General features: G+C 47.2%; 2 protein-coding genes and 1 pseudogene across 2 annotated transcripts in view; 2 read left to right on the plus strand and 1 right to left on the minus strand.

Annotated features, from left to right (window-relative positions):
- Window positions 1-23832, minus strand: part of LOC142025982 (scavenger receptor cysteine-rich type 1 protein M130-like) — a 329010-nt gene that overhangs the window by 194312 nt on the left and 110866 nt on the right. The window lies entirely within an intron of this gene.
- Window positions 1-23832, plus strand: part of LOC142025968 (antigen WC1.1-like) — a 90147-nt gene that overhangs the window by 38430 nt on the left and 27885 nt on the right. The gene's annotated exons all lie outside the window — the stretch shown is intronic.
- LOC142026120 (olfactory receptor 14C36-like) lies at window positions 6229-16689 on the plus strand (annotated as a pseudogene).

Here is a 23832-nt window from a genome sequence, read left to right on the forward strand (position 1 = left end):
GCTGAGGCATGCAGTCAAGATGCAAACGTCTGAAGTGCCCATTTCTTACAGGTCTCCAGGCAGACCGTGAGCCATATTTCATGACCCTCTGAGTCTGAACCATCAGTCCCAGTTCTGCACATCTCTTCATCCATCCATCCATCCATCCATCCATCCATCCCTCCCTCCCTCCCTCCCTCCCTCCCTCCGTCCATCCTTCCAGATGTCCTATATGCAATCATATAATAAAACACACCACTGATCATCCAGCCTCATCCAGAAATCCAGCCCTTTCATCCTAGAAAGCCATGAGGTTGGTCTCTTGTGATCCACCCTGGACAAATCCATGCTGTTCATGCCCAGTCACCTTCCTCTTCGTCTTCCCAGAAGTATCACCCAGGAGGACATGCTCAGAGACACACTGCTCTCCTATAGGAGCTTAAACAGCCTTTTGCTCCCCTGGTAATCCTCTGGCCTGTGTTGAAAGATAGCTGTCAACTTTTTTGGAAGCCATCAGGGACTTGTCCTGATCTTCACGATCTGTCAAAAAAGGTGCAGAGTGAGCCTTGCTATGGAATTGGCTTGCTCCCTCTCCAGCCTTGGATGATTCCCCTCTGCTCCCAGGGGCTGTTCAAGGCTGAGTTTGCTCAAGTAACCTCTGACTTGATCCCCACTTACTGCTGGTTCTTTTCCTCCAGGGTCCTGCCAACAGTCACAAAGGCCTGGCAGATGTCACAGCCAGAGAAGTCATTAAATTCCTCAGCCTTATTCTTCCTAAACTTAGGAAAATCAGCAACAGGTCCACATGATCCCTGTCTATTCTTTTACGGTTAATGAACCAGTATCAGCTCATCTTGCTGCCTCTATCCTCCCCCGCATCTCTCAAGGCAATGGGACCTTTGGCTTTGGCATCAACCCTACATCCTGGGACAAGGTTTCTAAATTCCTGTCAGCAGCTTTCCCTGCTTCCACCTCCTGCCTGCTGCCTTTTTGCCCTGGAGCTCAGTCAGTTCACACAAGCAGCCTCCTGAGATGGTTGCTTCTCTTCATGGGTATTTGGGGAGATCCTTCTTGTGCTTGCAGGAGGCTGTCCTGTTAGCCCTACCAGATTTCCCATGCTGCTTCCCCCTTCAGAGCTGCTTCCCATGGCACCACTTGTCTCAGTCTCCTGAGTGCGTCAAAGTCTTCTCCTCTGGAGTCCCAGGTCTGTGTTCTGCTGCTGACCTCACTCACTGCCCTTTGGAGACTGATAACCCCTAATTCATGACCATGACAGCCAAGACTGAATATCGTCACACCCCCAGCCAGCTCTTCCTTGTTGGCCAGGATCAGGTCCAGGTGAGAATCACCCTTGGAGGCCCACCTGCCAGCTGTCTGAAGAAGTTGTCCCAAGAGCCAAATTCAGGCTGTTGGCACCCTGTTGCTTTGCCTTGCCAGGGAATGCCAGGGCACTTAAGTTCACCACAGGAACCTGCTCATGAACCTGGAGACTTCCTGGGGTTGATGACCAAAGACGTTTTCTGTTTCCTCTCCCTGAGCAAGCAGTTTGTAACTGCAAACACAAGGTCACTCTGGCTGGCTCCTGCTCTGATCCTAAATGACAAAAGCTAGTCCAACCTGTTGCCTGTCACGTAGAGGACATCCACAAATCCAAGCTTCCCTTTCATACAGGAAGCGTAGTTCTCATCCTCCCTGCTGCTCCCTGGGCAGAGCCTGTATCCCTCCATTGCAGCACCACAGCTCAGCAATGTGTCCCACCACGTCTCATTAGTCCAAAAACGTCACAGTTCTGTGAGAAGCCATGGGTCTCCAGGTCCTCCTGGCCATGCACATTTGGGTTACAGCACATCAGCTGTGGCACCGTAGAGGAGCACAGACTTCTCACAGGGAAACCTGGACACTGGTCCTGATCAGGAAAATATTGAACATCGAGTTCTTAGGGCTGCGCTGCACCGTGCTGCACATACAGCACAGCCATCAAACCTGTTCTTTGCTGCACAGATCCCTTGGCCACAGGACAACCTCAGCAGCAGGTTGTCACACAAGAGCCTGCAGGCAGGTCCCACTCTGTGCTGGACATTATGCCTCCTGCGTGGCCTTGCCTGTACCTAACTGTGCAGCAAGATGTTCTCATGAAAACATCATTTCTGTTTGACTGTAGAGACAATGAGTAGAGTTGTTTCTTTTGTAAGAAAATCCTACAGTAGCTTGAATGACCAAAACAGGAGACTGTCTTCTATGGATGGGGTCTGCATGCTTTGCTGCATTTGGGCCAAAGGCCCGCTCAATGCTACACCACCTGGGAGTCCCCCCATCTAAAGGGACCGAAGATGATCTGCATGATTCTCTCCTTAGAGTGTTAACGATGATGAGCGCAACTTTAAAAGGTAGTTCACAGTGTCCGAATCCCTTTCTTATTGGGGTCATAACAGACCAGGACCTCCTGGGGAAAAAACCACTCTCAGCACCCTTGGATGCAGCCCCTGTGTTTCCCATGGACTGGTAAGGGTATAGTTTGCTTGAGTAACCCCATCCACTGCTGGTTGTTCTCCTCCAGAGTCCTGCCTCACAGCTCAAAGGCCTGGGAGACCTGGCTGGTAGTAACCGAGGCCATGACATAGAGTACCTCAGATCTATCTAGACCTAATCTTACTCAATTCGCCAGTGGTCCTACCTTATCTCTTTTTCTTCTTCTTTAACACTTCCTGAAGTACCAAAAGTTCATCTTGGTGCCCTTGAATTCCTTCCTGAGTTTCTACTGAGTTTTGATATGGACCATTGCTGTGCTTGGAGGATGCTGTCCTTGAAGACAAGATGTATCCAGGAACACTCTGAAAATTCTTGGTCTTTTCGTTGATTGGATCATCAAGGGAGTGAGTAAAAACCCCTGTGCGACTTTGCTTTATGTTCATGCAATGCCAGCAGCTGCTCTTGGGTGGAGAAGGGTCAGACCTTGCCTGTCTGATGGCATCTGATGACTGATGCCTCTGTCTGATGGCATCAGTCAAGGGCACACAGGCACCAAATCGCACTCTCTGCAATGCCGTCTGGAGTGTCTGTGATGTACCACCCTGAATGGGAATTGCTTTCCTGTAGGTCCTGTGAGGTCCATGCCAGCCTTGGCATCTGGTGTAGCTCTGTGGCCCAGGAGTTGGACATTAAATAGAGTACCTGTCCTGAATTCTGTTAGGCAATGTGGAGACGAACATGGGTCACATGCCGTTATAGTCAGTGGAGGTATACTAAATTCAGCTGATGGAAAAGAGGGAGACCCAGCTCTAGCTATGCTAAATGACTGCAGTCGTTCATATGAATACCTGTATAAACTGCCACGAAGAGAAGGAGTAGGAAAAGGTTCTTTTGGCCTTTATTTGGGCATAAGCTGTCATGTCACTTGGCCATAGGAATTTCCCACCAGGCTCATACATGATTCCCGAGATGTTGCCCTGTTGCTATGAACTTCTCCATTACAGTTTGCTATTACCTACATGTACCTTGGACCACCTCTGGCAACTCACATGTCACCAGGTATTTGCATCTGAACACCTGACTCCTGCCTTCCATCTCCATTAATTCAGAAGGGACCTGAGAGAAGGAGCTCCCATGCAGGTGCCTATTTTGTGACCACCTGAAAAGAGTCAAGAGGAATTCCACCTCCTGTGGCTTTGTGGAGTGCATGGGAGAGAGCTGAGTCTCCTTCAAAAGCCATAAATAGAAACACAGATGAAAGGCCACCACTGACCCAAGGATCCCCTCCCTCAGCATATGTAAAGGGGATCCCTGTCTGTCACTCTCTGAGTATCCTGTCTAAAAAATAACACGAAAAAAGTGGTACATTAAAAGTAACTCTGCAAGAAGGATTATATTTCTGGAAAGAAAAAAATGTCACATGTAGATGTAGATTTTTCTCTGAGTGGAAAATTTTATTTCAGGAAAGAAGTGGCTCTCCCTAGCTGAGGGAAGGATCAGAACTGATTGCCTCAGCCTGTTTCGCAGCAGGTTCCCCTGGAGCCCCAGGGACACCTGGAGGGAGCCCAGAGGGGGCAGAGAAAGGGCTGCCTTGGGCTGCTCCTCTGCTGCTGAGCTGGGCTGGGCTCCTGGGCTGGAGGGAGCTCATGGCAAGCAGGCAGCACTGCCGAGAGACAGCTCTGCCCAGGAGCAGCTCCTCTGCAAAGCGCAGCAGGGCTGAGGGCACTGCCTGCAGGCACTGAGCGGAGAGGAGTGATGCAGAGAGAGTTTAAAGGCAGTCTGGGGTGGGAGAGTGCTGAGAGTTCACTGATGACAAAATCTTCACAGCCCTTGACAGGGTAAGTCTCTGGCAGCAGGGCAATGCAGCTGTGGTTCCTGGAATGAGCTCCTAAAGCTGGCACATCCCACAGCCTGTGGGATCTGTCAGAGGGACTCTCACAGTTTCTGCAGTGCAGAGAAAAAGGCCGTGCTTTGGAGCACAGCTTCCCTGCTGCACCCTCAGAGGGACAGGGCATGTCAGCTGCCTTCACCTGGGGATGGCTGCAGAGTGTGAAGGTGGGTGTGCAGCCAGGGGTGCCCAGGGCTGTCCTTCTGAGCAGGGTCCCTGCACCGTGGGGGGCTGTGTGCTGGGGCAGGGACTCTTCCACCGGTCAGGGTAAGGACTCAGCCTGCCTGGGGAAGTCCAACAGCAGAGTGGGGAGAAGCTGTGGGTGGAAGAAACAGTTCACAGAATTGCAGGGTCCTTCTGCTGACAAGAAGGTGCTGTGTGGGTCAGGGCAGCTCACAGCTCCAGACCATCCCTCAGGATGTTTCCAAAGGAACTTTTCAAGGGGAAGATCAAAGCAGGGTTTGCTATAAAGTTAAGGGGCTTTCCAGAGTCTGTGTTTTCTGTTTCCTAGTCTTGGGGAATTTGGGGGGAGAAATGCAGAAGGATGTGTCTTGCTTGAACAAGTCCCTGAGACTCCTGAGCTGTAACTTGGAGTGATCAGTAAGTCTGAGAGGAGCCTCCTGAAGTAGAGCACAGGGACTGAGAACAACTGCCTGGCTGTGCTGGTGTCTGGGAGGTGGCATGCACAGCTGGGTAAGGGTAACTCTTTCCTGAGACTGCAGCTGCCTCTCCCCTTGCCTCTCTGAGCCAGTCAATCTCTGCTCTTTTCCTTGGTTCTCACTTGTCTGTGTTACTGTTATCTTGGTGCTGCTGTCATGTTCTCTGGGAATGGGAGTTTCAGCTGCAGAGTCACACACTGATCTTGTGGGTCCTCCCATGCAGGTGTGACCATGGGAACAAGTGTCCTAGCTTTCCTATCATCTGAGGGGTTATGCTCAATGGTGTCTGTGGGGCTGGGGAATGAGCTGATTCTCCCTTACAGAGATGCCATCACATCAGGTCACTTGGCTATCACCTCCGAGTGTCCTTCCAAACTGTTAGCTGCCCTGCAGGATGCAAACCTTTCTCACAGCATCTTTCTGTTATCTGAAAGACCCATGGAGAAGCACAGAGATGCTAGGACTGAGGAAATGCTGTTGGGTTGGTGAAATGAGTCCGGTGTGTTCTTGGCTAGAAGCAGGGTGCTGAGACTTTTAGAAAGGGAGAGACATTTGGTGGTCTGCAGGGGATGTCTCTGCTCTCAGCTGTGTCTGGTGGCTTTTCAGGGTAAAACAGGGGAGCGTGGTCACCCTCCGTCTCAGAAAGGTGCAAGCACAGTGCAAGTGGGAACTAGACAGAAGGACAGAGCAGCTCCCCCTCTCTCTGCACTAAGCCACAGGCAATCCTCTTGAGTTGCCTGGCTTACGCTGTTATCCCAGAGTGCAGCAGAAATGCTGAAGGATCTCGAGATCTAAGAAAACTCCCCAGGGGCAATGTTGGCAGCTGTAAAAAACCCTAGAATGCTTCAACTGCTTTTACCCTCGTGCTTCTTTAGCACTGGGAGTGCAGATGCTGACAAGCCCTTCCGCGCTAAGAGCGGTTTCAGCTGACAAAGTCAAACACCAGACTGGCCCCTGCCCGCACCAATCCCATGAACCCACTGCTGCAGAGCAGGGCTGACTTTTCAAGAGCCCATGGGCAGAGGCCCTGCTCTTCATTGCACACTCCGCCAGCACCAAGCTGGGCTCCAGCCACAGGCCTGAAGGAAGGTCTCCGAGAAAAGGAAAAGGGTCTGTGTGTGTGAGAGTTGGAGGGTCTATGGGAAATGGCTTTGATATTGCTCAGAGAATAATGCCCTAACTCTTCACTGTCTTTTTTCTACTTTGACAGCACCCCATTCCCAGAGGATGAAAATGTCCAACAGCAGCTCCATCACCCAGTTTCTCCTCCTGACATTTGCAGACAGACGGGAGCTGCAGGTCTTGCACTTCTGGCTCTTCCTGGGCATCTACCTGGCTTCTGTCCTAGGAAACGGCCTCATCATCACTGCCATAGCCTGTGACCACCACCTCCACACACCCATGTACTTCTTCCTCCTCAACCTCTCCCTCCTCGACTTGGGCTCCATCTCCACCACTGTCCCTAAAGCCATGGCCAACTCCCTCTGGGACAACAGGGCCATCTCCTATGCAGGATGTGCTGCTCAGGTCTTTCTGTTTGTCTTTTTGATCTCAGCAGAATATTTTCTTCTCACTGTCATGGCCTATGACCGCTACGTTGCCATCTGCAAACCCCTGCACTACAGGACCCTCCTGGGCAGCAGAGCTTGTGTCTGTTGCCGAAATCTGGAATAAAACGCCTTAACAGCAATGAGAAGTTAAGAAGCAGGCACTTCTTTATTGCAGCGCTGGGCACACAGGGGATCACTCCACCTAGTGTGTGCACCTGTCTGATTCAATCATGCAGGTTAAATACACACCTGTTATACATATTCACTAGATTTCTGGGAAATGCCATACATAATCATCAATTGTCCGATAAATCATTAGCATATGTAAATGTCCTTTTACGCAGGCGTGGTGAAGTCTCTGGTGGTCTTCAGAAGCCCTCTGGTGGTCTTCCATAGTCTTCCTCACCTTGTCCGATAGTTGACCTCTCTTATGTGATTCTGCGCAGTACGATCTTGCCATCATGCATTAGATTTACATAAAGTACATTCAATGTTAATTCTTACACTTAATGTTTCTAGTGATTGGCCCTCAATCACATCACCTCATCAATATTCGTATCTTATAACATTCATTGGTTAATCTTACTTAATTCCACTAACTGGAATCTTGATCAAAGTGGGGTTTCTAAGCAACAGAACTAAGGTCCATAACGATCTCTCTTAGTTTCTTAGGACAAAACACTACAAACTAACAAATCGGTCGAAGTTTCTATGGTTAACTAATTTTAGACAATACTTATTTTCTTATGACTGTATACAGCACATTTTGTATGTTCCTAAGTTTCGATGACTACATTGCGAGCTTCAACTACAATCTTTACCTTTTGATCAAACCCAGCTTATATATAAAATTTTAACTTATGAGAATATTTGTAACATTTCCCCCCTTTGAAAGTTTTGAAAATCATTTCAATACTTTCACTATAATTTTATTAATTACAAATTCTGGGATTGTTTGTCTATCTTACTGTCTTGTAACAGCTTGGATGATTATAGTTTTATGATTGATTTTCTTCTTAAAAAAAAATTAGACAAATCACACAAATTGTACCTTTTCTTTTGTTTGTTTAAATTAATCTCTTGGTCAGAAGGGATGGGCTGTTTTATCTAATTCTAAGGATCCAGCTGTGGAGACATACTGACACAGTTCTTAAAAAGAATTTCTTAAAGAAATCCTAACACTCTTTTTTAAAAAAAAAAAAACAACATATTTCCAAAGGTACTCAAAATACTTAAAACATAAGACTCTTATGGGTAATGTGAGTGAGGTTTCTTAACAAATTTTGCTCAACTGTTGTTTAAGGGTATATTTTTTCTCTTTTTTTTTTTTTTTTTTTTTCTTTGCTTGTGGTCTATATGGGGTGTGATAGTCTCAATCTATAGGTAATACTTTGCTCAACTTGTTTCATAATCTTTGTTATAAAATGAGGGCCATTGTCGGATGACATTCTTACAGGCACTCTAAATTTTGGTATTGTCTCTTTGAGTAAGACTTTAACTATTTTTCTCGTTTTGTTGGTGCAACAAGGGAAAGCCTCAGGCCACTTAATAAAATATCAACTAAAACTAGGATATATCTTTCTTTTTAAGACAATTTTATAAAATCAATTTGCTAATATTCTCTTAAAAATAATTCCTTATTTAATAATTCCAAAGATAATCTTATTACTCATTTGGGGATAATTTTATATATAAATTTTATATCTGCTTATAATTGTTTAAACAATCTTTGTCATATTTCACTTTCTGTTCATTAATATACTTTGTTATGTTCAGCTAGGGCAATTTTTCTTATTATCGTGGGTGGGACTATTATTTGACTTATCAGTGTTATAGCCTATCCTATTTTATTTTGTTAGTCTGTAATTTAATAATTAATTCTTCATCTTTTTTCATTATTATTTGGAACTTCTTTAGACAATTTTACACTTTTCTCTGAAACTAGTGCTAGGATGTCTTTTTCTGTAGCCTCTTTAGCAGCTTTATTAGCCAATCGGTTACCTCTTTCAGGAACAGTCTTACTTAACTCATGTGTTTTACAGTATATTATAGTGACTGTTATTGGTTTTCGGATGGCTTTTAACAATTTCAGTATTTGTTCTGCATGTTGAATGGTGGCTCCTTGTGTAGATAACAGTCCTCTTCCTCTCCATATTGTTTCATGTGTATGTATTATTCCAAAAGCACTTTGCATTTGTTCAAATGTTGACTCGTTTTTCTTGACTTAGTTCCAGTGTTTAAGTAAGAGCCATCAATTCAGTCTTTTGGGCAGATATTTGAAGGCAAAGCTTATGATTCAATTACCTCCTCAGTAGTAGTTATTGCATATCTTGATAAACGCTTTCTTTCATGGATGAAACTGTTTCCATTAGTATACAGTTCCCAATCTGTTTCTTCCAGTGGTGCATCTCAGAGATCCGGTCGGCTGGAGTAAACTCCTTCGATTGTCTGCAAGCAGTCATGTTCTAGTTCTCCTTTAACTTGATTAGTTGTTGAAAACACAGCAGGGTTAACGATGGTAGTAGTTTTAAGTAAACATCACGTTGTTCTAGTAACACCACTTGGTATTTCAGCATTCTATTGGGGATAACTAATGCCCCCTTTCTGTTTTAACACAATAGTTATCATATGGGGAACATACGCAGTAATCCTTTGTCTTCAGGTGAACTTATAAGCTTTCTGGATCAGTAGCACAGTTGCAGCAACGGCTCTCAGACAACCAGGCTATTCCAGACTCACACTGTCTAATTGTTTCAAGAAGTAGGTCACAGCTCGCCGACTTGGTCCCAGATATTGGACTAGGACACTCAGAGTTATACTTCTTCTTTCATGAGTAAAGAGTTCAAATGTCTTTGTGAGATCTGGCAGGCCTAGGGCTGGCGCCTCTATTAAAGCCTGTTTTAGTTGTTTAAAAGCAACTTTCCCGGCATCAGTCCAATCTATAAATCCATTGTTTGAGGTTTTGAGCTGCTCATATAAAGGTCGGACCAGCAAGCCATAATTTGCAATTCACAAGTGACACCACCCAACCATTCCCAGAAATGTTCACAATTCTTTTAGAGTCTTAGGTTCAGGGAGATGACAAATTGTTTCTTTTCTCTCAGTTTCTAATTGTCTCTGTTTTTTTTTCAGGATTTAAAAACCCAAATAAGTTACTTTTCTCTGGGTTATTTGGGCGTTTTCTTTTGACACTCGATATCTACTGATATTCAAAAAGTTCAAAAAGTTAATAGTTAACTTTGTGCATTGTTTTTCCGTCTCAGCTGTAATTAATAAATCATCTACATATTGCAACAGGATTCTTTGATTATTTTCTTTTTTCTAAATTTCTAATTCTTGTGCCAATTGATTTCCAAAAATGATAGAGCTGTTCTTAAAGTCTTGAGGCAAGACTGTCCATGTATATTGCATTTTTCCCAGTCTCAGGATTTTTTTTCATTCAAAAGCAAAAGCTCTTGACTATTGGAATCCAAGGGAATACAGAAAAAGACATCTTTTAAGTTTAACACTGTGAACCATTCTTGTTTCTCTGTTAGGGTTGTTAACAAAGTATTAGGATTTGCTACTACCGGATGCATATCTTGTACTATTTGATTTATTGTTCTAAGGTCTTGAACCAGCCTGTAATCTTTTCCATTAGCCTTTTTAACAGGCAAAATTGGGGTATTATATTTGGATTCACATTCTATTAACAATTTGTACTTTAGAAATTTTTGTATTATTGGTACTAACTCTTTCCGACTTTCCAGTTTTAGGGAGTATTGTTTAATTCTTACCGGACTCGATCCTGGCTTTAAATCAATTCTCACAGGCTCTGTTCTTTTGGATTTACCAGGAACTTCCTCAGCCCAGACGACTAGAATTACAGCATTATTTACTGTGACTGGTATGATCCTCTGCTTTCGGTGACCGTCCTGCAACAACAAAGCCACTGCTTCGATATGTTTAGTTTCTGGAATTAAAATTTTAATTTCTCCATTTTAACATTTAATTTCTGCCTCTAAATTCTCAAATAAATCTCTCCTTAGCAGGAGTTTAAGAGAAATTGTCACATACAAAAACTGTTGAGTGACCCATTGCTTTTTTAATTTCATTGTTAAAGATTTAAAAGGGTCTAGTTTCTCATTCACTTGTTGCACCAACACCACCAATTTCTTCAGAACTTAATTCTCCCTCTAAGGTATTTAAAGCTGAAAAGGTGACTCTAGTGTCAATTCAAATTCAATTTTCTGTTCTACCAGTTTAGTTGTAACCAGAGGTTTTACTGGGAGACTCCCCTCTGGTCCTCTTCAGATACTTTCACTTGAAAAAAAATCTACATATGGCCCTTTATTTCATTTACTCTCTTCTACAAAATAACATTAACTGTAATATAGTATTATAGCTTAAAGTTCCATTTGTTGGTCACTTTTCCTGATCTTCCAAAACATACAAGGGCCACCAATGATTATAATATTCAATCATTTGATTTTTATATAAGTCATTATGTAATTCACTCCAATGTGCCAACAAACATCCCAACAGAGATGTTTTTGGTATCTTTCCATCAGTGGATAAATTTCCCATACTCTTACTCTTAAATAATTTGGCTAATGTCATTATGTTTATATATCAGATACCAAATATCTATTAAATATACATATCAAATATCAAGTATCAAATGTCAATAATTAAATATCAAATGTCAAATACCAAACCAAGTATCAAGTACAAAGTTTCAAATACCAAATGCATGTATCAAATACCAGATATCAAACAAATGTAAATAACAATTGTTGCCAGGTAATGGAGTCCACCTACTTGTCCAGGGCACGGATAAAGCCGACTTCCCTAGGCAAGAGCCATAACCAATATCCCCTGGCAAAATTACTAATCAGCAAAATATACTCACACTTAAAACTTCCAACCTCAGTTGGAGGTACTAAAATTGTTGCCAGGTAATGGAGTCCACCTACTTGTCTAGGGCACGGACAGAACCGAATTCCCTAGGCAAGAGTCATAACCAATATCCCCTGGCAAGATTATTAATCAGCAAAATATACTCAGACTTAAAACTTCCAACCGCAGTCGGAAGCACCACAATTGTTGCCAGGTAATGGAGTCCACCTGCTTGTCTAGGGCACGGACAGAACCGAATTCCCTAGGCAAGAGTCATAACCAATATCCCCTGGCAAGATTATTAATCAGCAAAATATACTCAGACTTAAAACTTCCAACCGCAGTCGGAGGTACTACCTTTGAGAACTCTATAGCATATAGGTTCCCTTGTTCCCCAAAATTGTCCAACCCTGCAATAGCTTTCGCTTATGACTTACGGGCAGACGCCTAGGCTACTACACAAACGGGTACCCTCTCAGCCCCAACCCTGCGAAGCTTTCGCCGCGCCTTACGGGCAGGCTATCCAAACAAGTTTCAAAGAAGAAGTGCCTTACCCTTTTTCCAGGGAACGTTGCGAGGAGCTTTATGAGTCGAGAGCGATGGTTCTCCCCGAGAATCCCTCGGTGCCGGCCGGAGCTCGATCAACACTCGATCTCGTCCAGTCTCACTCGCAAGGTCCCATCTGGGTCGCCAAAACTGTTGCCGAAAACCGGAATAAAACTCCTTAACAGCAATGAGAAGTTAAGAAGCAGGCACTTCTTTATTGCAGCGCTGGGCACACAGGGGATCACTCCACCTAGTGTGTGCACCTGTCTGATTCAATCATGCAGGTTAAATACACACCTGTTATACATATTCACTAGATTTCTGGGAAATGCCATACATAATCATCAATTGTCCGATAAATCATTAGCATATGTAAATGTCCTTTTACGCAGGCGTGGTGAAGTCTCTGGTGGTCTTCAGAAGCCCTCTGGTGGTCTTCCATAGTCTTCCTCACCTTGTCCGATAGTTGACCTCTCTTATGTGATTCTGCGCAGTACGATCTTGCCATCATGCATTAGATTTACATAAAGTACATTCAATGTTAATTCTTACACTTAATGTTTCTAGTGATTGGCCCTCAATCACATCACCTCATCAATATTCGTATCTTATAACATTCATTGGTTAATCTTACTTAATTCCACTAACTGGAATCTTGATCAAAGTGGGGTTTCTAAGCAACAGAACTAAGGTCCATAACGATCTCTCTTAGTTTCTTAGGACAAAACACTACAAACTAACAAATCGGTCGAAGTTTCTATGGTTAACTAATTTTAGACAATACTTATTTTCTTATGACTGTATACAGCACATTTTGTATGTTCCTAAGTTTCGATGACTACATTGCGAGCTTCAAACCCCTATATTCTACAGTCTTTACCTTTTGATCAAACCCAGCTTATATATAAAATTTTAACTTATGAGAATATTTGTAACATGTCCACATGGCAGCAGCTGCCTGGGGCTGTGGGTTTCTCAGTGCTGTGCTGCACACTGCCAATACATTTTCACTACCCCTCTGCCAAGGCAATGCTGTGGACCAGTTCCTCTGTGAAATCCCCCAGATCCTCAAGCTCTCCTGCTCAGATGCCTACCTCAGGGAAGTTGGGGTACTTGTGGTTAGTGCCTGTTTAGCATTTGGGTGTTTTGTTTTCATTGTGCTGTCCTATAGGCAGATCTTCAGGGCTGTGCTGAGGTTCCCTTCTGAGCAGGGACAGCACAAAGCCTTTTCCACGTGCCTCCCTCACCTGATTGTCGTCTCCTTGTTTTTAAGCACTGCCATGACTGCCTACCTGAAGCCCCCCTCCATCTCCTCCCCATCCCTGGACCTGCTGGTGGCAGTTCTGTACTCGATGGTGCCTCCAGCCGTGAACCCCCTCATCTACAGCATGAGAAACCATGAGATCAAGGATGCCCTGAGAAAATTAATCACTGGATGCTTTTTAGAAGGAATAAACTGCCTCTTGTCTTCTGCATAGCAGAATGTCTTTTGCTGGTCTTTTTATGGTGATTTTGGGTGTGGTTTTATTCCTTCTCTTTCACTTTGTTTTACTTACCTGAATGCTTTCCACAAAGAAGTGTCTTTATTCCTCTGGTTTCTAATTCACAGTCTATCCAGCTTTTTTGTGCCCTGGAGGCTGTGCAAATGAGGAGCCATAAGCTCTGTGTGTTTAAACAAAATAAGGGGCCCCGCAGTGACTTGGTTTTCCAAGTTTCTTCCTCCAAGACCTTCTTTGCAGCTGCAGGGAGCAGTGCCTGTGTGCAGAAGGGAGGAGGAAAAGAGTCCTGGCACAGCAGCACCAGGGATCAGCAGCGCTTGGTCTTTCCCGAGCTGCTCTCTTCCCACTTCCATGCTTTCCTTCTGAACACTTTGGTTGGTGGAAGGCCTGTGCAGGTTACAGTCCTGCTGTGTGTCAGGCCTGTGACCGCAGGCAAGGACAGGCAATGGGCACTTGTGTGACAGAGCTGGCCTCCATAGCAGCATTTCCATCATACAAGGGGATCTCCTCAGGCCTTGTGCCACACCTGCCTCCCACCCCTGGGGCTCATCCCTCTCCACCCCCGAGGAGCTGCTGTGCCCTTCAGAGGGTCTGGGGCTGTGGGGTGAGTGCCCAGAGCTCTGCTGCACCCTGTGGTGGGCACTGCTGTGGGGCCATGCCAGACTGGACTGTGCTGGGGAGAGGGCAGGAGAGGTGGAGGGAGATCAGGGGAGGTGGGGTAAGTTTAGGGGGAGCTGGTCTGTGCTTGAAAGTGCCCAGGAGAGAAAAATATCAGTGTAGAGCTTTTAGTGTGTGACCACGCAGGGCAAGGACTGACGCTGGGAGTTTGTGGTGCAGAGGCAGGGCTTGTGGCAAGCATGGAAGACATGCAGGTGCAGGGGAGAGGAGGATTCTGGTCTGTGCCCTTGTTGGTCAGACTGCGAAGGTGGGTCAGGGCCTTTGTCACCCTCAGCATCTCTCATTGGCCATTTCCAGCACTTGCTGGTCACCTCAGTTTTACAGGTGAGTTTTGCTGTGAGGCCACCTTCCTCTTCCTGCTGGGCCAAAGGCTGGTTTGGGGGAACAGACAGCCCTGCCCAGCTTCTCTCCTTCCCCAGACCCTGGCAGAACCTGGAGCAGAGCTGTCTGCAAAACCCCATGTAGGACAAGGCTGTGGCAGGGCAGGGTTTGGGTGCTGGGGAAGCTGCAAAAGTAGGAAGGTCATGGTGGAACTGTGATCTGAAGGCCATCTTTGCGATTGCAGTGGGGAAACGGCCCCACCCTTGACTCTCCCCTTTCCCATGCTGTGCCTGCAGAGTGGAGCCGTGGGACCGTGTGTGGGCAGTGGAGCTGGGCCTGCCCAGGGACAGGCCACTGACAGGGGCCTGAAGCAGCTGCCAGGAGGTGCCATCATGGACACTTGTTCCAAGAATTGTATACCAGAGGCTAATCCCTGAGAACTCATAGCTATTTTTGTCATGTAAAATGAAAAATGAGAGGGCTTTATTTCATCATCATGAGTACAGAATAGTTCCCTTGCAGCACTGTCCTGCTACTGTTATTACTGATAGTGCCACTAATTCCAAAACATCCTTGAGAGCTTCTATATTATTCCTCGGCTCCAAACCTCAGGCTGCTCAGACACAGAAAGTACCACCTCTAAATCTCTGCAAACTAAATCTTTTGCCCCAGGACACTTCTAGCCATCATATCAGCACACTGCCTGGTCTCCATTTTTTATCTGGGTGAAGTCAGGGTGCTCTCTCGCAAAGCCTTCCCTACAAAAGTCTTTTCTACCTGCTGATCCTGCTTGTATCACCTCACACAACATACAGCTCCATCTTCCTTCTGCAGAGCTCCATAGGATGGACAGTTTTCCTGCTCCTTTCATGAGAAAAGTTGAAAAACAGGAGACACTCCTTGCCAGGAAGCCAGAGACTTGGGTGTTGCTCAGCTGCTTCTTACTGGCACTTCATTCAGACTCTGTTGTGGTGTGTTTGGTGCTTTTCTGTGGCTACTCTTTCTGCAGAGAAGATCTTAAAAAGACAATGATTTCATACAAGATGGTCATAAAGGCCCTGTTGTAGACAGCAACGTTTGCCATGAGCTCTGGAGAGAGCCAGGAAGATAGTTAATAAGCACCAGGAATATGCAGGAATGTCAAGGTCTCTGCTGAAGAGTGAGTGGCTCTGAGCAGCAGTGATTGGCCGTGTGTAGGGCTCAGAGAGAGGGTCAAGGGATGTCAGTGAGAAACAAGGAGGTGGCTGATGGCTTTAGCAAATCCTGAAACTGTATCTGAGCCCAGAAATGGCAAGCAGTGGATGCCTGTGGATGGGGAAGAGGAGGAGGTGTGTCCTGGGAAGACGTCAGGAAGGAAGACACCTCTTCTGCAAGTCAGGGATGAAAGAGATTATTCTATGACAATGTGCATGCCTAGAAAATGGAGAAGGCCCACTGCTGAGGGTGGCTATCATGCCAAATGAACTGACCTTGCTCTTTTCCTGCTTCACTTCCCATACTTGGATGGACCTCAGGAACCATCTGTGAGTGTGGAGGATGCACAGACCTCCTGGGGTGAAGTTTCATCACTGCAGGGGAAGAGGGAAGGGTTTGTGAGACACGTTGTAGTGCAGGGAGAGAGCAGTGCATGTAAGAATTCAAGCGAGCCTGGGGCTCGAGGAGCACATCTTGGGTGCTAGAGGAACATAAACAAGGCTTTGAAAGAAGCCAGATGGGTTGCAGGGAACTCAGAGACATTGCCTAACCCTCAGAAAACTACAGCTTTTTGTTTGAAGAACAGTGAGGACAGAGAGTTATCAGTAAACGTTGGGATATCATGGGCTCAGAGTGAGTTGGGGAAGCAGGGTGGAGAGTTAAAATCTGCAGAGATACGATCACTGACATAGGCCAGTATAGGACAGCCTGTGGTGGGGAAAGCCAAGGGCTTTGGTAGGGCTGGGACACAGAACTGAGGTCTTTGTTCTCTTGGCTAGAGCTGTTGTCTTGTGGGCTGAGTGGACTCCATGTATGTCAGCCCTGGCATGATTGCCTATGTGAATCCCCCCTCCATCTGCTCCCCCTCCCTGGATCTGGTGGTGGCAGTGCTGTGCTCACTGGTGCCTCCAGTTGTGAACCCTCTCATCTATAGCATGAGCAACAGGAAGCTCAAAAAAGCCCCGAGGAAAGTGATTTCATGGACATTTTTCAATACCGGTAAACTTCCAGTCTTTTTCGACAAGTGATTCCCATACTAGGCCCATGCTTTGTTGTATTATCATTGTTGTTATTGCTCTTTGGGGTTTCATGTTCATAGACCAATATTTGGACTTCCCATACTTCATGTGAAGCATGAACTTCCTCTGTCTCACCTGGAGGACCATATAAAAATGTGTCTTTGTAACACTGCGTCCAAGCTGACTCCCTCGTAGCATCTCTGTAATGAAAAGGGATCTTCCCTGTGCACTGCCTGATGGTAGGGCTATTTTTCCAAGCCTCGTGTCAGGAACAGGCCCGAGATACTGCACCTCAAAATGGTTTATTGATCCATGGTTTCAAGGGCAGAAAGCTCATTGTCATCTTGTGACCTGCTAGAGGGGTGGACTTAGGACTCACCTGTTGGTGCCTGGTGACAGTGGAGATGAGGAGTGGTCACTGAGGTACAAACCCAGTCCTTTCCCACATGTGACAGGGCAGAAGATGTCTTCCAGGAGGGGAATCTGTAGCTGTCTGGATATCCCAAGGGATCTCCATGGGCAGCGTGTGCCTGGGATGTGACTAGAGCTCCACAAAGTGAGAGATTGCCCAGGTGGACTTATGCAAAAGTGTTAATTCCAGGTATTGACAGGGAAAGGAGGACTCTGCAATCACAGGGCAGGCAGTGGGAACCCAGCTGGCATGGGGGAAGGGGGCTGGAGAGATGCAAGAGCTGGCTGAGGAGCTCCAGGGCCAGGACTGTCATGCTGCCCTGGGGCATGGGGCTGGTGGGGGCAGAGAAGGGGCAAATGCAGTCAGTGTTGGGGATCACCTATCATATGAACACAGAAGAGCCAGAGAGTGAGTGGCCATACAGCCCAACCCTGAGGAAGGACCTTTGCTGCATGGTCACCCCTGTCGACCTCCAGGTCTCTAGGATACCCAGCTCTGCTGCCATTACTAATACAAAGGGAACCAGTTTCCTACCAACACTCGTTACACATCAAGTCCCATAGCTCTTGCCACAGCCAGACTCTCAGCCAAGCCCATTCTCAGACACCTCCACCTAGATCAGGTGCTTGTCTCCACAGATTTTGAAAATCTCCACTGATAGAGATCTCACCAGCTGGCCTGGGTCCTTGCTCCAGTGTTTGGCTCTGAGGCTTTTTTCCTAGCCATGGCTTTCTCAGCCTCTCCTTGTGCACAATGTGCTCTAGGCCCCAACCATCCTTCTGGCCTCTGCAACTTTCTCTCCAGTCTGTCAGGGTCTTCCTTGTGCTGGTAAGCCCCATACCAGACACAGCAGTCCTGAGGTGGTCATCCTGTAGTGGGTTAGCCTTGCCCAACACCCAGACACCCACCCGGCTGCCCACTCACACCTCCAACTCAAAAGGACAAAGGAAGAAAATAAGATGGAATAGCTCATGGGTCATAGTAAAGACAGGGAGATCACTTACTAATTACTGTCACAGGCAAAGAAGCCTTGGCTTGGGGAAGACAAATTTAATTTATGCCAAGTAAAAAAGGTGTGGATTGTGAGAAACAATGACAAAATTATTGAAGTCCATTGCCCTCACACTTTCCCCCAGGCTCAAATTACTCCCTTGCTCCAGGTTCTTCTACTTGGGAGATCCCAAGGTCGGGGTGAGGTGGGGAAACAGGAGGAGGCAGCTAAAGTCTGCAGGGAAACTGGCACAGGCATAGGACAGTGTAGGACTGTCTGTGGTGCAAACACGGCCTTTGTGCTGCTGCCTTCCTCCTCTTTGCCAACACAACTGAAGTCCTTGTCATCTCCACGGTGGCGGCTGTCTCTTCCACTGAAGCCCATGCAAGGACACCGGTTCCTTACAGCCCCAGGCCCTTGTTCCCTCCTCACCGACTCCCAAAACTGCCTCGGAGGTGTCCTACCGCTGTCCTTCACTCGGCATCACAACCCCCCCCCCCCCAACAAACTGCTCCCAGGAAGAGCTGTAAGCATCCCATGAAGGAAAGGATCCCCCTTCCAGGGGGATGGGGCTCAGGGCTTGGCCATGCTGCTTGGTGAAACACATTTAGGGCTTTCACAGCCACCTCCACAACTGATCTTCCACCTGTAACCAGTGTCTCCGACTTCCTGTTTCACCAGCCCCCAGGGACAGTCTCCTTGTCTGGTCATTCCCTTCACGGTCTCTTCAGTGATGTTCCTCAGTGGCGCCCACTAACACCCTCAGAAACTTGGAAGTTTGCTGCTGGATTTTACTTCCTGAAAGGCTTGTTCAGTCTTTCAGGATCTGCAGTTCAGGAACTTGGCACCAGAGGGCTCATTAACATGCAAACTCCCTAACGAGCCAAGGCTCTGTGCATAGTTTTCCTTTAGGTCTTCAATTCTTATGTGGTTAATTAGAGAGATTTCAAGAGTGTAGCCAAAGTGGAAAGATTTCAATACTAAACAATAAGAAAGAATTCTTTTTCCCCCCTACTTTTCTTTATTTTTCTGCTCAGGCAGCATGTGATATCAGAAATCCTCAATTCATATTGATCCTCCTAATGGAGTTTGAATGATTACAAAAATCAAGACCCTTTCCGTCTTAACAATCTATGGTCATTCTTCATCCCTACCCCCAGCCCCACCTTTTCCCTCAACCACCTGGCACTTACAGCAGCCTTGTTCAAATCTGAGCTTTCTTCACTGAAGTCTGTAGCTGCATGCTTCAGCCTGTGGGCACCAACTCCCTCCTGCTTGGAGACCGAGCTGCACACAGACACGCAGTGATGTAATACACTCAACGGCTGTATATTAAGTCCACGTTACCTCCTCTGAAGTCCACTTCCTACAGCAGATAGCCTTAGGCGAACAAAAACCACATTTTTGTGTAAGCAGAGATCCCAGGACCCCCCAAAACACTCCCTGCCCTGGACTCTGTCTGTCCATATCCGCTCTTTGCACACAGCAAGTCACACATTGAAGTCACGAGCTCCCCTGATTCACAGAGGGGAAAAAAGAGACAAAGTGCATGAAATGCTCTCTTTTGAAGAGCCAAACAGGCACTAAGCCCAATGTATCTGGGACACAGGAGCGTCTTCAAGCAGACTCTGCAATACCTAGACCCAGGCATTTTTCATTCCCTGCAGGGTAAAGTACCTGTGGCTCCATTTTCAGTGAAGGCAGGGATGAGAGTGATCCCCTCTAATGTTGGGCACCCTGGGTACTGTTGCCCAGGCTTCTTTTTCTACCCGTATTAGGTAGTCATCCATTACGGTCCAAAAACCCCCATGGCACTATGTCTAGTTGAGGCTTGACTATCTCCATTGTGGAGATCCCACAGCCTTCCTGGGTGCACGTTCCCAGTGCCAGACAGACCTTATAGTGCAGATTCTTTTGCTTTTAAGCCTAGTCAGAATTTCCCATGGCCCAACTTTTTCCCATGGCTTCTCATCCTCCCACTGTGCCCACCTGGGAAGAGTCTGACTCACCCTCATCTGCACCATCTCAAAAGCTAGCCGAAGACAGTGACAGTATCATCTTCCTTAGGCCAGCCTTGAATTTCTGACATCCTTCTCTTTGGCCCAGTGATATCGACCAGTCTTCAACAGACTCCCCATTTCCAGCAGCTGGAGGTTGTTGCACTTGTGGGCCTAAACCCATGTCTATAACCGCCGTGCTGATCCCCACCAGGTCCCACTCAAGCTTCAGGAGATAACTAGGGATGTCCTCACACCAGTGTATTGTCTGTACCGTTTCTGCAGTCACTCCATGGGGAATGGAGGTGAGCAGCTTTGATGCACATGTGCATCCACAGAGGCAGCTCCTCACACGCTCTTCTCTACAACACGGACTGTGGCAGAGTGGCCTAGTTCTACCTTTAATTACTTATGAGATGCCCCCATCACCCTGGGAAGGTGTTTTCTGCAGGGGTAGAAATCATTTCCGTTGCTCTCAGTGAAAGTAGTGACCCATGGAGGTGTAATGACTGTCAGCTAAATGGCAGTCATACTTGTGAGTTACCCACCAAAAAAGAAACTGTACTGTGCTAAAAAAGGAGGAGTGCAGTTTCAAAGTGCAGATCTCCCTAAGTCCTCTGCCTTTCTTAGCCCAGATGTGGAGAAAGTGACAAAGGAGGTGTGATGCATAAGTATCCTGACTCGGATGACCAAACCAAGGACTCTCTGATACCACGACGGTATCACAGATATCCCAAAGGGAGAGCTGTGCCTTGCTGGAGGGCAACCTACAGCCTGGCAGGACTCCCGTTAGAGGACAATAACACAGTGTTGGTTTAAAGAAGACGTGGGACTCATAGCCATATGATGTAGGCTATAGACGTAGGCGCATGACGTACATTGCCTGGAGCCCCACAGGTTAGAAGGGGGCTTGGGCACCTCCATGCAGACACTTCCATGCCAAGACCAACAGGGTCAAGTGTCTGAAATGCAACTGAACACCGGGTCCCAAGGAGCCTGGGAGCTAGAACAGGAGCAGCAGGCACAGATGGGGAAAACAAGGAGCAACAGTGTCATCCTCCTGCCGAGGGACAGACAGATGGGCAGCCAGGAGACCCTCCACCTTACCCAGCTGTGCACACCACCTTCCACAGCAGCATCACAGGGCAGTCTCTTTCAGCCCCTTTCTCCGGCAGAGGGGAACGTGCACAATGGGGGAGAGATGCAGGCGATATGCTCCTCTACTTGAGGTCCTGCTGCAGAGAACACAGCTCTGGGCTGTGCTTGACCCCTCAGGTAACGCTTACCAGGCCTCATCCTGACCCCAACCTGTGCATCAACTTCCTGGCTTGACCCTGGACCTGCTCCATCATCAGAACCTCGCCAGATGACCTGGACTCTGAACTGCCTCCAGCTGCCAGCCCCCTGGCCTGCCCTGCTCCCTTGGTGGCAGCTCAGGCTGGTGAGGCCCCCTCCCTGCTCACCTGGGGATACCCCTCACTTCCCAGCTAGCTCTGCCTTCCAGAGCACTTGTCCCTCACTGCCCCCTAACAGAGCTGAGGTCCCAATCATGTCACCATTACCTGCATCTCCACTGCCCTCCCCTATGCTCTGGTTGACTTGATGGCTTCACGATGCCCATTGTCCTGATGGACTGTCACTTTGCTACAGCTGACAGGGCTTCACAAGGAACAACCCACCGGCATCCTGACCTTTCCCCCTGACCTCTCTCCATGCTGTTGCCTCTACTTGGCAAGCTTAGTGATGAACTTGCTAGGAAAAAAAAAAAAAATATTATTGAAAAAAAACCCCAAATGACCAAAAAAACCCTCAAAGGAAAAGGAAAATAAAACCCAAGAAAAACAAGCCATGCAAAAGACATTTGCTCACCACCGACCAATCAATGCCCAGCCAACCCCCAAGCAACAGCAGCTGCTTCCAACCTCTACCTCCCCAGTTTTATTTCTGAGCATGACATCACATGGTATGGAATATCCCTTTGGTCAGTTGGGGCCAGCTGTCCCAGCTGCATCCCCTCCCAACTTCTTGTGCACCCACAACCTACTCACTGGCAGGGCAGTGTAGGAGCAGAAAAGGCCTTAATGCTGTGCAAGCACTTCTCAGCAATAACTACATCATCGGTGTGTTATCAACCCTGTTTTCAGCACAAATCCAAAACGCAGCCCCATACAAGCTACTGTGAAGAAATTTAACTCTGTCCCAGACAAAACCAGTACACTCAGGTTGGAAAGGAACACAGGACGTGTCCAGCTCAGCAGGGGCAACTTTGGGGTTAAGAGCTGGTTGCTCAGGACTTGATCCAAGTTACGACTTGAAAACCTCCAAGAATGGAAATGGGATTATTTTTCCAGGCAGCCGCTTCCCGTGCTTGGCTGTCCTCATGAGGAAAAAGCTTTCCCTTGTCTCTGGTGTGAACTTTTCTTGTGTCACTCTCTTGGCCTCCCTCCATGCACCACAGTGAACTGACTGGAGGACATGGGGAAAGGAAAAACTCCTTGCCTCCAGCCCCCTACACCTGAAAGGAGCTCCAGCAAAGCTCGGTCAGTACAGCAGACAATAACTGTGCCTCATGACTGAGCCGGTGACCATTCCTGAAAAATTTCTTTCAAACTGGAAGCTTCCTGGAAGCTCCAGCTTTTTGGACAAGGTAGTTTTCTTCTCAGTTTCAGGTCTGACTCTCTCCTCTTATGAAATACCTTTAAATTCTTCTTAACTTGGAAAGGAGGAGAAAAAATCCCTGCAGTGCACAAGGATCAAGGAGAGAACTTGACCCATACAAATCTGTGGGGCTTCATCCACAGCTGCTGAGAGAGGACAGGGCATCCTCCTGAACAGGTAACACTCTGCCTGGAGCCAGGAGCAAGTGAAGTTCTGCTAACGTCTGTCCTGTCCGGGGAGCTCTTCTGCTTGATAGCTTTATTAATGACTTGGAGGTCTTGGTAGACGGCAAACTGCACGTGAACCAGCAGTGTGCCTTGTCAGCCAAGAAGGCCAACAGCATTCTGGGCTGTATGAAGAGGACCATAGCCAGAAGAGGAGGGAAGGTGTTTATCCCTCTCTCCTCAGAGCTTCTTAGACCACCTGGACAACACTGTGTCCAGCTTTGGTCTCCTGTGCCCCGTCCCCCATCCTGGTGCAGGCAAGACCCTGATGAGCTGGAGCAAGCTCAGCAGAGGGCTATGAGAGGGTTGGGTTGGGGGCAGGCTGGAGCACTTGCCATCTAAGGCAAGACTGAGTTAGCAAAGCTTGTTCAGCCTGGATCAGAGAAGGCACCAGGCGATAAGGAGAAGTGTTTTCACCATGAAGTCAGTTGCCAAGAGAGGCTGTGTCCTCCCTATTCTTGGACGTATTCAAGTCTTCTTCCCCCCTGCCTCTCATCTCCTCCCTTTGACCAAAACAGTCTTGCTCCTGCAAGAGTAAAGCAAGAGAGCCATGCAACCAACACAGACTCTGCATGCCCTGAGACCTCGCTTCCCTACAGCGAAGAAGAGAGCTCTTTCATCAGCCCCACACTTCTTTTTCCACCCTCAGCCTTCGTAGTTGCATGTATCTGCCTTTTGCTAAGATCCCATTTGAACTGGAAGCCCGCAAGACTCCTGGAACTCCTAACATCAACCTGGCATTCACCACAAACCTGGACCCCAGCCGGCCATGAAGGCATCAGTCATCCAGCGCCTCAGGTGTGCTGCCCAGGGCAGGTTTTGTCACGCCACTGTCAGCGCCGCTGATGCTGTGCCCATGTCCCGTCCTTC

Source organism: Buteo buteo, chromosome 31 (assembly GCF_964188355.1).
Source record: "Buteo buteo chromosome 31, bButBut1.hap1.1, whole genome shotgun sequence".
Lineage (NCBI taxonomy): Eukaryota > Metazoa > Chordata > Aves > Accipitriformes > Accipitridae > Buteo > Buteo buteo.